The sequence below is a fragment of the Myotis brandtii genome, unplaced genomic scaffold (assembly GCF_000412655.1).
Source record: "Myotis brandtii unplaced genomic scaffold, ASM41265v1 scaffold2637, whole genome shotgun sequence".
Classification (NCBI taxonomy): domain Eukaryota; kingdom Metazoa; phylum Chordata; class Mammalia; order Chiroptera; family Vespertilionidae; genus Myotis; species Myotis brandtii.
The window spans coordinates 241,044-252,713 of NW_005360037.1; the positions used below are offsets into that span (position 1 = coordinate 241,044).

Genomic DNA, 11,670 nt, shown 5'->3' on the forward strand with positions numbered 1-11,670 from the left:
CTGATACTGCTCCTAGGGCAATGGAAACTAAAGAGAAAATAAACAAATGGGACTACAACAAAATAAAAAGCTTTTGCACAGCTAAGGAAACCATCAACAAAACAACAAGAAGGCCCATTGCATGGGAGAACATATTTGCCACCGATATCACCGATAAGGGTTTAATCTCCAACATTTACAGGGAACTCATGCCACTTAACAAATAGGAAGATAAACAATCCAATCAAAAAATGGGCAACGGACCTAGATAGACACTTTTCGAAAGAGGACACACAGAAGGCCGAAAGACATATGAAAACATGCTCAAAGTCACTAATTATACGAGAGATGCAAATCAAAACGACAATGCAGTATCATCCTACACCTGTCAGAATGGCTATCATCAACAAATCAACAAACTATATATGGTTTTAAGATGATACAGAGGATTCATTAAGAAACTAAATTAGCTGCTAGTCTTTATTACTGGCTCTGGGATCGGAAGACAAACTATCTGTCAAAGGAAAGAGGAATAAGATGAGAAATTGAGTTTCATGGAGATTTTTTTATATCAACAGTTGGAATGAGGTAGCAACATGTCTTTGGAATATTTCAATTCTCATTTCTCCTCTGCATTGCTCATGGCCTCTTCTCCCAGGTACTCAGTACTGCAAGGTGTTCTGAGCATTTCATTAAAGAAGCCTCACAAGTTTTGTCAAATCTCAAAAATCCCCCCTTGCTTTGATTATCACCTGCCTTTCATCTCACTTTAGTCAGAATTCTCATCCCTTTCAAGCTGGTGATGTCAGCTATAAGTAAAGGTGGAAGCAGTTTGATTTAAGTATTCCAAAACCAGGTTACCATTCTTAGAAATATTAGCATTGTTAGATAGGGTGCATGATAAAAACATAAGTCTCCTATGGATAGTATTTAAATATATGAAATAAAGAGACACTATTAAACAATTAGGAAAGCAATATTTTAAACAGAATTTATAATATGTAGAAAGAGGGTATATAGATAGATAGACTGATTGATTTGGTTTATATGACAAGTAGTTAGATCTTGATATAGTAAAGCATGGAAGTGAATAATAAAAGTGACCTGCAAATATTTAACATTTACATCCACCACATTGAAACATGGTTTTAAGACTATTTCTTTTGTTGGGGGTTAATGGGGGGATGAGGACACATTTGTAATACCTTAACCAATAAAGAAATTAAAAATAAAATAAAATAAATGCAGGGCAGAGAGAGAATTTGGGAAATATTAAAGCAAGAAGGGAAACACTTATGATCTTTTATGTGATATCTTATTGTAGAATGGATATGAGGAAGGGTATGAAATCATCAAACTATTTCCATTTATTTAGTTTTCTTTCCTACCCTGTTATTGACACTCTAGTCAACATTAGCCAAAGCAGAGAACAAGGGTATTGTAATGAATTTTGACACCCAGAATGACAAGCTATTATGGCTGAACAACAGAGTACTGTCAAGGGTTTGGGCTCTAGAAGCAGGTAAAATTCATATCCTGGTTCTCATACTGCACTGAGAAAATAATTTGACACCTCTACACATTAGTTCTTAACTTGTGTAACAGGACTGATAATATGCAAGGTGTCTCAATAAAACATATAGATCATTTATTATTTTGCTTTACATTCTATAGCACCCTCTAGTGGAGCATACAAAATAAGCATTGCATCTCTGCCCTCCAAAGCAGTGGTTCTAACTTCAGTGTGCATTAGAAAAACCAGAAATTCATTAGAACACAGCCACACTCTACCCCTAGAATTTCGTTTGAGGTGGAGCCTAAGAATCTGAATCGTATAACTTCCTGAAAGGTGATAATGATACTACTGAGGTGTCTGGAAAACACTTCTGAACCACTGTTCTAAATCCAGCTCCCCTCCCCAGTGTGTGTGTGTGTGTGTGTGTACGTGCACATGCACACATATATGACTGATAACTAAGAGATATAAATTTTTCTGTTTGATTGTGAAGTATTAGTACCCATCTAATAACAATTTTGTGAGTAATAAAAAGAATATCCATATGAAGGATATGACACAGCACCTAAAATATATAAAGCATGCAACAAACTAAGGAAACCATCACAGAACAGAAACCATTTGCCCATGGCCTCAAAGCTAGTAAGTGGTGCAATGGGGTTTAAAATTAGATCTCTGACTCCAAAGACATAATAAGGTTTAGCAGTACCACTACAGAATATAGGGTATAAACATATCTAATACAAATTTTCAAGAGGAAAAGATCAGTTTTCAATACCAGGGTCCAAGTTCTTATATGTCTTTACTGACCAAACAATTTGGTGGGGAGAGGAGTATGGATGGGGGTTGAGTATTTGAAAAGGTGCACAGAAAGGGTTAGAATTTTCATCAGCATCAGTCCTTGGGGTGACCCTTCCCCCTCAAAAAAGGCAAAGAAAAAAGAAGACAGGATGGAGGGGGGAACGGTGTTCCTTTTTTTAAGAAGTTAAGAAACCAGTCAGAGAAAGATAAATATCACATGATCTCACTCATTTATGGAATATAATGAACAACATAAACTGATGAACAAAAACAGATCCAGAGACACAGAAGCATGGATCAGACTGTCAAACCTCAGAGAGAAGGTAGGGGAGGGTGGGGCTAAGGGGGAGAGAGCAACCAAAGGACTTGTATGCATGCATATAAGCCTAACCAATGGACACAGACAACAGGGGGGTGAGGGCATAGGTGGGGGGGGAGGGTAATGGGTGAATGAGGACACATATGTAATACCTTAATCAATAAAGAAATTTTTTTAAAAAAGAAACCAGGAAAAACATTTGGATATAGGGGCCATAGTCCCCTGCCTGATAGGACTATTTATGGAAGTTAGTTTGATTTTTCCCCAGCAATAAATGACCACACACACACACATCATTCCAGGTACCAAACAACCAATCCTTTGCTGGGGTTTGGCGGCATCTGGTGGCAGACTCAAGAGGTATAAACCTCACAGAACTATCTTGAAAATTAACTGAGTGCGTAGTTGCCTGAAATGCACTGTGCTTGAAAATCAGGACAAAAAGGTGAAAATTTCAGCCCCCATAGGAATTCGGAGTCCATAGTGGAGGGGAAGGCTGTCTATATACTAGTAGATATTCTCAGCAGAAAATTTTGTGCCATAATTGCACGCAACTTTGCAAGAAGGGGAGGGGTAGGGAGCAGAAAGATACTAGAGAACAGGAAAGAAGCTGCTCCTTGGACTTGCTAAGATGTGAATGCGAGGATTTGGCTCTTACCCATCGGAAAGCTATGGTTTAGAACAGGATTGTGGCACAAAAGAAGAATGTGGGAAGAAAGTGTATTTTTAGGCTCTAAAATTAAATTATAGGGGAGATGGAAATAGTTCTACCAAAGGCCCATTATTTCTGGTATGATCGCCGTGGCTTAATTATTATGTTTTTCATTAAAACAATTTTCAAAAATAAAAGTACAGAACGCTCCCTATTGAGCGCGCAGGAGCGCCTACACACACACACACGCACGCGCACGCACAAACGCACGCTCGCCCGCGCACATTCACACTGGCCCCACCACCACGCGCCCGCAGCACCCGCCGTCCCCACTCACACACACATCAAAACCCCTACTCTGCCTTTTTTTACTCCCAAGAGTTGCACAAGTGGTTCGGGGGTGTGGCCCCAGATTTGACCTCGCGCTTCCCCACTCGCGGGAAGCATAGCTCATTTCCGCCCATCCTGTTTCCGTAGGCCACGTAGACACTTCCTTTCCCAATGGGGAAAAAAGCCCCCATAATGCCTCCCTGCAGGAAAAAAAAAAAAACAAAAAAACCTGTTCTGGGGAACTCTGGGTCGTGAAAATAGGCCACGTGAACACCCTGCCCTATAGACTTCTGACCCACCGACTGTCGCGCTTTTGGAGGGCGGGCTAAGAACCTAAGAGGACGAGTGTCATTGGCCAGGGCCCACACTAAGGAGGATGGCGACTGGTTTGCTTCAATCCTTAACCGTGAAGAAGCAGGTTGCTAGCACTCCCCCCCCCTTTACTGCGGCGAAGTATCGTTGTGACGTATGGGCCTCGTCCAATCATTTGGTTATGGAACATTCTAAAACTTAGACAAGACGATTGTGATTGGCTGAAGGGTATAAGCCCGCCTCCTGGGTGACGTGTCTGCCTATGGATATCAGTTGCCAGAGAAACCTGGCTTTACTATGGCTGTTGGAGGGACGGCGGTGATCACACGTCCGCTGCTGGGAAGAAGTGGATTCCCATTTCAGGTTTCAGGGTGGGGGTGGGGAGAAAGGGTTGACGATTTCCTCTTCTCGCCGTGTATATAGAGAAGATTAACTAATGGTTTCACGATAGGGCAAGGCTGAATTCAGGTTCCGACGCCAACGCCCAGCTCGGGCTGGCTCCTGTTCTTTCTGTGTCTCGGTTTCCATGTTTGTGAAATGGTGATAATAAGTCTTTACCTCAGAGACATGTACCTCAGAAGCGTGTACCTCAGAAGCGTGTACTGTATGTTAGAGAGTATAAGGCATTTAATAGGAAGCCTAGCTCCAAAAGATAGTAGGTATTATTGTGGAGAGAAAAATCCGCGTAACAGAATGAGGAAAAAAACATAAATTATGTAAATTCGTTCATTATAGTGCTTTTCTTGCCCATTGATTTCTTTCCTAGAAGAAATTAGAGCTATAAGAGAGATATATCAGTCTTTACTGATGGAATAATGTACTATTTGGAAATTAGCTCAGAATAGCGGGGGTTGGAATTTTCCATATTGAAAAGTTTAAAAAAAAATGGGGGAGGGGGGAGAAAGAGATGGAGAAGGAGAGCGAGCTGGAGATGAACCACATGCGATGAGTAGGCCTTGTTTGGATCCTGATTCAAACACACCGACATTAAAATTAAAAGCTGTTTGAAATACATCGGGAAAATCTGAAGATGGATTTGATATTTGATGTGCTTTTAAGGAATTGATGCCGATTTTTTTAGAGGTTATAATGGTATGGTGGTTATGTTTTCAAATTGTCTTTTATCTTACAGAGATATAAATGAAAATACGGATTAAATTTTTAAAATGTCAGGGATGGGCTTCAAAATACATTGATGACTAAGATTTGTTTCAAAATAATCCCAGAAGTGGGGAGGGGTATAGATAAAACAAAATTGGCCCTAAATTAATAATCGTTTAAGCTGAGTGATGGGCATATAGGGTTCCTTATACTATTGTCTTCCTTGGTATATGTATGAAATTTTCCATAATAAAATACAGAAGGTCAGCTATTTTGTGAGCTTTAAAAAAAATCGGAGTTAGGGGGAGCAGTGGGTGGGGTTAGGGATGAAACAAGATGGCCTTCAGTTGGTAATTGTTGAAGCTGGATGATAGATTTGAAAGGGCTTATAATATTCCCTGTACATTTTTAACCATTTGAAATTTTCCTTAATAAAAAGTAAAAAAAAAAAAAGCAAAAACAAATTACTTTCTCAAAAATCAGGATAAATGTACACTAAAGTAAATTTGAAAATGTAACCACAAGGAAGGAAAAAGAAACACTTGTACATTATTTATCAGCTTTGCTGTCCTTTGTGTGTGATAAAATGCAATGCTTGATGGAGGAGGAGAAAACCATCATCTCATATCTTTTTTTATGTCCTTTCCTGTCCCCTTGTTTGACCTTCTAGGCCATTATCAGAAAAGCTAAGTTTGCTGCATAGTAAGGATCAGAAGGCCTGATCCTGATTACAGAATCTTGGGTAAGTGCCTCCCTTCTCCTGGCCTCTGTTCTCAAACAAGATAATTCCACATAACCTTCTTTACTGTCCAGGAATATTTTAAATATTAGTAAGTATCTATCTGGGAAAGCACTCCATTCTAAGAAGGGACAGATGGAGCTGAGTCCATTGGTGCTTCCAGTGCATAAAGTACCTAAAAAACAAGAGGGCTGTGTAATCTTATATTCCTTAATAATAAAAGATACTACAGTTGATCCCTAATAGTTCCTTACATTTATGTATTGTTTTTCTTTGTGACATCCAGTATGCAGCATAATTTAGTGGTTAAGAACAAATACTGACTTCCTGAATTTAAAACCTGGCTCTGCCACTTAACTGTATGATCTTAGGCAAGATACTGATTCTCTTTATCCCTAAATTTCCTCAAAAGTAAAAAAAGGTAATAATAGTTCCTACTTCATAGGATTGTTAAGGGGATTACATATAAGGTATCAGGACAATGCTTGACACTAGTTAAGTGTTTGATTTATTAATAATTATGGTTCTATTAGTACTTCTGGTACACTTCTAAAAGCAGTGGATACCTCTTTTTGGAATTGTAAAAAAAATTAATACTGTTGGTTTCTCTCCTGATTTTCCAGAAGCGGTAGTTACTAGAACTGAATTCTGAAATTATAACTTCTGATTCATCCTAACAATCCAGAAAGATATTGAGTCTATTGATAAGGGAATTTCCAGAAACTATAATTTTAACCAGCAAATTATAACCATATTCAGTCTACTAGCAGCTTTTATATTACTCCTCCTTTGTCTCAGATTCAAAAAAAATCTGTGACACATAAAGTAGTCCCAAGATCCAGGAGAGATTTGATATCAATGTAAGTGACACATATAGGTGCATTTAAAGGTTTATTCCAACAAACTATCGGAGATGTTCATACTCATTTTTGGCTTTAAACCCATACATAAAAATGTTAGTATTTGGAGTCTGCATTTCTGAATGGCCCATCACTTGCATAAAGAGATGAAGGAAGGTTTTTCGGTCTCAACAGTTTCATTTTCCTATGGAATCACTATGTATTCCTTTGATTTTTTTATTTTCTGAAAGCTAGGTTGCAGAGGAGGGCACTACCTGGTGGAAAACATGCAATAGATGCGTAGGCACAAAAGCCCTTTACAAGACGCCATTTGAGAATGATTAAGGGATAAAGGGAGGGAGGTGGACTGTTAGGCCAATAGGAGCTCAGAGAGGGCAAGAGCCAGAGTAGCCGGAAATGGAGAAAGACTCTAGGAGAAAAAGAAACTTGACCTGGCCTTTGAGGATGGGCAAGACTTTATAAGGAGGGAGGGAAACCAGTCTGAATGCTATGCCTACAAAATACATGGTACACCGTGATAATTAAAAGGCTAGCTATATGTGAAATCCATGGATAAGAATAGATCAGAAAAACACTGGATTAAATATGTATATTTAAATATAAATTTTTAGTCACAGAATTTTTTTTTAAATATATATTTCTTTATTGGTTTCAGAGAGGAAAGGAGAAGGAGAGAGATAGAAACATCAATGATGAGAGAGAATCATTGATCGGCTGCCTCCTGCACACCCCTACTGGGGATTGAGCCCGCAACCTAGGCATGTGCCCTTGGCCGGAATCGAACCTGGGACCCTTCAGTCCGCAGGCCGACACTCTATCCACTGAGCCAAGCCAGCTAGGGCATTCACAGAATTTATATGTGATTACATTCTCCTTTTAATACAAAAATTTTAAATAATGCAGAGTAGATTGAGATTTCCTTTTCTCACCACCCCAATTCTCTTACTCTTCCCAGAATTAACAATTATTATCAGTTCTGTTTCTTTCTAGATCTCTAAGTTGTTATATTTCCTTCTAGATCTCTAAGTTATATACCTGTTTTAAAATATGTATGGATATATATTAAATATTGTTTTACTTAAATGTGCTATCACACTATAGGTACTGTTGTGCAACTTGCTATTTTGTTGTTGTTGTTAATCCTCACCGGAGGATGTTTTTCCATTGATTTTTAGAGAAAGTGGAAGGGAGAGGGAGAGACAGAGAGAGAAACATCATGTGAGAGAGACTCATTGATTGGTTGCCTCCCCCGCGCACCCCAACCAGGGCTGGGGATCCAGCTTGCAAACGAGGTATGTGCCCTTGATGGGAATCAAACCAGGACCCTTCAGTCCACAGGCCGACACTCTATCCATTGAGCCAAACAGGCTAGGATGAAACTTGCTATTTTTAATCAAATTGTTTAGGGGGTCTTCATGTCCATTCATAGAATTCTATTGTATTCCTTTCATAGTGGCATTCCTTTAACTAGCATGATAGCCCATATAATGGATAAACCATCTTTTATTTTGCCAAATCGCTATTGATAGTCCTCTAGCTAAAGTCCAGTGTTTTTCTACTTCAAATAATACTGCGTGGAACATCCTTGGAATTCATTTACAAATGTTACCCTAGGGCAGGGATAGGGAACGTCCGGCTGTGTAAGGCCTGCAAAATCATGCAAAATCATTTGATCTGGCCCTGCCAAAGCAACCACAGGAAGGACTTGAAATTCAATAAATCTAGGAGCTTTTTTTTCATAGCAACATAAATTTATATTGAGTGAATGGTGTTATACTACTAAATATCCAAATGGCCCTTAGCAAAAACAGGGTTCCCTACACCCCTGCTCTAGGGCAACATTTATGGCTTTAAACTATGATAATTAAACCAATGTGATACTGGTGTGAGAACAGACATATTGCTGTGACAGAATAGATAACCTAGAAACTGATAACTTTAAAAATTGAATAATCAGCCCAGCTGATGTGGCTCAGTGGTTGAGTGTCAACCTATGAACCAGGAGGTCACAATTCGATTCCTGGTCGGGGCACATGCCCTGGTCTCAGGCTTGATCTCCAGTATGGGGCATGCAGGAGGCAGCTAATCAATGATTCTCTCTCATCATTGATGTTTCTATCCCTTTCTCCCTCTCCCTTCCTCTCTGAAATCAATAAAAATATTTTTTAATTGAACAATCAAAAATTACTGGGAAGAGAGTACCTTAAAAGAGACCCATATACCTATAGGAATTTAGAATGTTATCAAATCAGTGGGGAAAGGATGGACTCTAATATTGGGGAAAATTTGTTATATATTAGGAAGAAACTAAAAAATAATAATAGGAAAAATGTTTATCCAGTGTTGCTGAAGGTGTGGATGAACGAACTTTTACATTTTTTGCTGGGAGTGCAAATTAAAGCAGTTCTTTACAAAGTAATTTGCCTCTATCTCATCAAAGAAATTAGCAAATCCTTTGAACAGTTTCCACTTCCTAATGCTCTAATATATCTGTACACTGATGTCTGTTACAGCATTTCTGTAATAATGAAGTATTGATATGGGACTGATTAAAGTATGCTCTGTATGTTAATATGGGACTGATAAAATTATGCTCTGTAGAAATTACAGAATTATGAGGATATTAAAAAGCATGAGCTAGGTATATGCAGACAGAAGGAGGTCCATGAGAAAAGTTGCAGAGCAATATGTATTTCACTTTGTCAAGACCAAGTTAATGCATGATATATGTCCACTTATGTGTATAACATACACACTTAGTTTTAAAGGTATGTTATTTGTGTAAATGTGTACATAAAAAGATATGAAATTCTGGGATTGGGGAGGGGATGTGGTAAGGAGAATGCCTGCATCTTTATGTATTTGGTATTCATAGGTATATAAAGTAAAGATTACTCAATAATTGGTGCCACAAAATAAATTGTGGAAAAGTATATAGATTTTCAGTCCATAATTTACATAATAAATTCTGGGTAGATTAAGGAATTAAAATATAAAATCCATAAAAATATGCCATCTTAATTTTTAAACTTAATGAAAGGGAAACTACATATTTCATCATATAAAACTTAATCAACATCAGATGTAAAATGTCTGAACTATAAGTGTTGGAATCACTAATAATTGGGTCAGTGGGGGAAGGGAGACATATGTAATACTTTCAGTAAAGTTTTTTTTTAAAAAATGGCAAAGAGCAAGAGCTAAAATATAAATGGCCAATAGACACATTTTTTAAATGTTTAAAACATTAATAAATGCAAAGTGAAAAACTAAACCCATTTTCTTTACCAAATTTACAAATTAAATGAAGATAGCCAAATAGCCAGTGAGATTTGACCAGAGTATGAGATGGGAAATTGGGAAAACTTTTGGGGAAAGTAATTTGGCAACATATTACCTCTTGACCCAGTAAATTTGCACCTGGGAAACTTACAGAAATAATATGAAATGCTTTAATTACAGGATAAATTGAGGGGGCGGAAATAGCAAGTTTTTTAAAAGGGAAGATCTGAGATTTGATGTCCAGTAGGAGCTCATCTCTGTTTAAATGAGTATTTACACAAAAATTTAAGGTAGACAATTAAGGCAAACATACAGATATGTTTTCATAATGCCTGAGCTTGACCTACAGAAGACAAGTAAAAAAATATTTGACAACTTATCCCTAAATTGTGCCTCCATTCCCCCCATTAGTTGAATCACCTCACTTTGATTCACTATAGTATACCCACCTGGGACATAGGTGTTGCTTCAAAATAAAGCACTATAAAGTGCCAACTTTTTAAAGAAATGGTCTTTTTAAAAATATATATATTTTATTGATTTTTTACAGAGAGGAAGGGAGAGGAATAGAGGGTTAGAAACATGGATGAGAGAGAAACATCAATCAGCTGCCTCCTGCACACCTCCCACTGGGGATGTGCCTGCAACCAAGGTACATGCCCTTGACTGGAATCGAACCCGGGACCCCTCGGTCCGCAGGCCAACGCTCTATCCACTGAGCCAAACCGGTTAGGGCATAAAGTGCCAACTTTTTAAATGAAGGATGTGCCCAGCACACCTGTCACCGGTCCATAGAGGTAGAGTGCAGTGACCTGAGTAAGGCTATCCATAAACTTCTGTGACAAGTAAGAACCAGTCAATCAAAAGGATGGGTATTCCTTACATTTGCCTGGCTTCTGGCTCACAGGTAATAATTGCTTGATCTGTAGGATACTCAGGTGAAAATAAAGGTGCTGAGACAATTCTTTAGAAAGGCAGCTTCCCTGGCTTTATTCACTAGGCACAAACCTTGACTAGTGGTACAGCTATTTTCTGTGCAGTGTCAGATATTTCATTCAACTTGGGACTTTATATAAAAGATAGAAGCATTTGTAGAGAATGACAGAACTCACCCACTTAATGAGAGCCAGGTAGAATTCTTTTTGTAGTTTTATGCATACCAGTACACACATAATAGATACCAATACGTTCAGCTGTCATTCTTAAGTTCCTCCTCACTAAGTAATTGCGGATGACCAATGTGCCTTCCAAAATCGTTTACTGTCCAATCTGGCTCTACTTCTGTGTGTTCTACAGTCTGGTTGGCACTGGCCCATCTTCTTTTCTCTAATTTATAGATTAACTATTCCCTTGTTTATGGAAGCTCTGTACTATATTAGCCCCAGGTGGTTTTTTTTAATTTCACCTATATTACTTAATTATGTCCCCATCACAATTTTTTTTAGAAAAAATTATTTTGTAAGCATGATAGTTTACAATATAATGTCGTGCCACACCGGTCACTGATCCTTCACAGATTCCCAGAGGGTCATTTTCTGTATTCACAGATTTTGATGCTGAGGCCCACAGTTGCCCTTTAATTTCTGCTCAGAACTTTGTGCCCTTTCGGATATCATTTGTTTAATGAAAGCACTAGCACCAGGCCTTTATTCCCAATAACTGGCTTCCCTGATTCAGGGCTGTAGCTTTCTAGCATTGCTTACATCTTTATTTCCCCCTCAGGGCTTCCCTGACACCTGCCCATGTTGTCTTAAGAACTAGAGGTTGGCAATGGATACG

General features: G+C 38.4%; 1 protein-coding gene across 2 annotated transcripts in view; it reads left to right on the forward strand.

The window, feature by feature from the left end:
- Window positions 1-4,160: 4,160 nt before the first annotated feature.
- MORF4L2 (mortality factor 4 like 2) overlaps window positions 4,161-11,670 on the forward strand; it is a 12,363-nt gene continuing 4,853 nt past the window's right edge. For both annotated transcript variants that reach the window (XM_014541130.1, XM_005868125.2), the window contains exons 1-2: window positions 4,161-4,272; window positions 5,681-5,752. The gene's annotated coding sequence lies outside the window, so the exon portion shown is untranslated. The remainder of the gene's footprint in view (window positions 4,273-5,680; window positions 5,753-11,670) is intronic.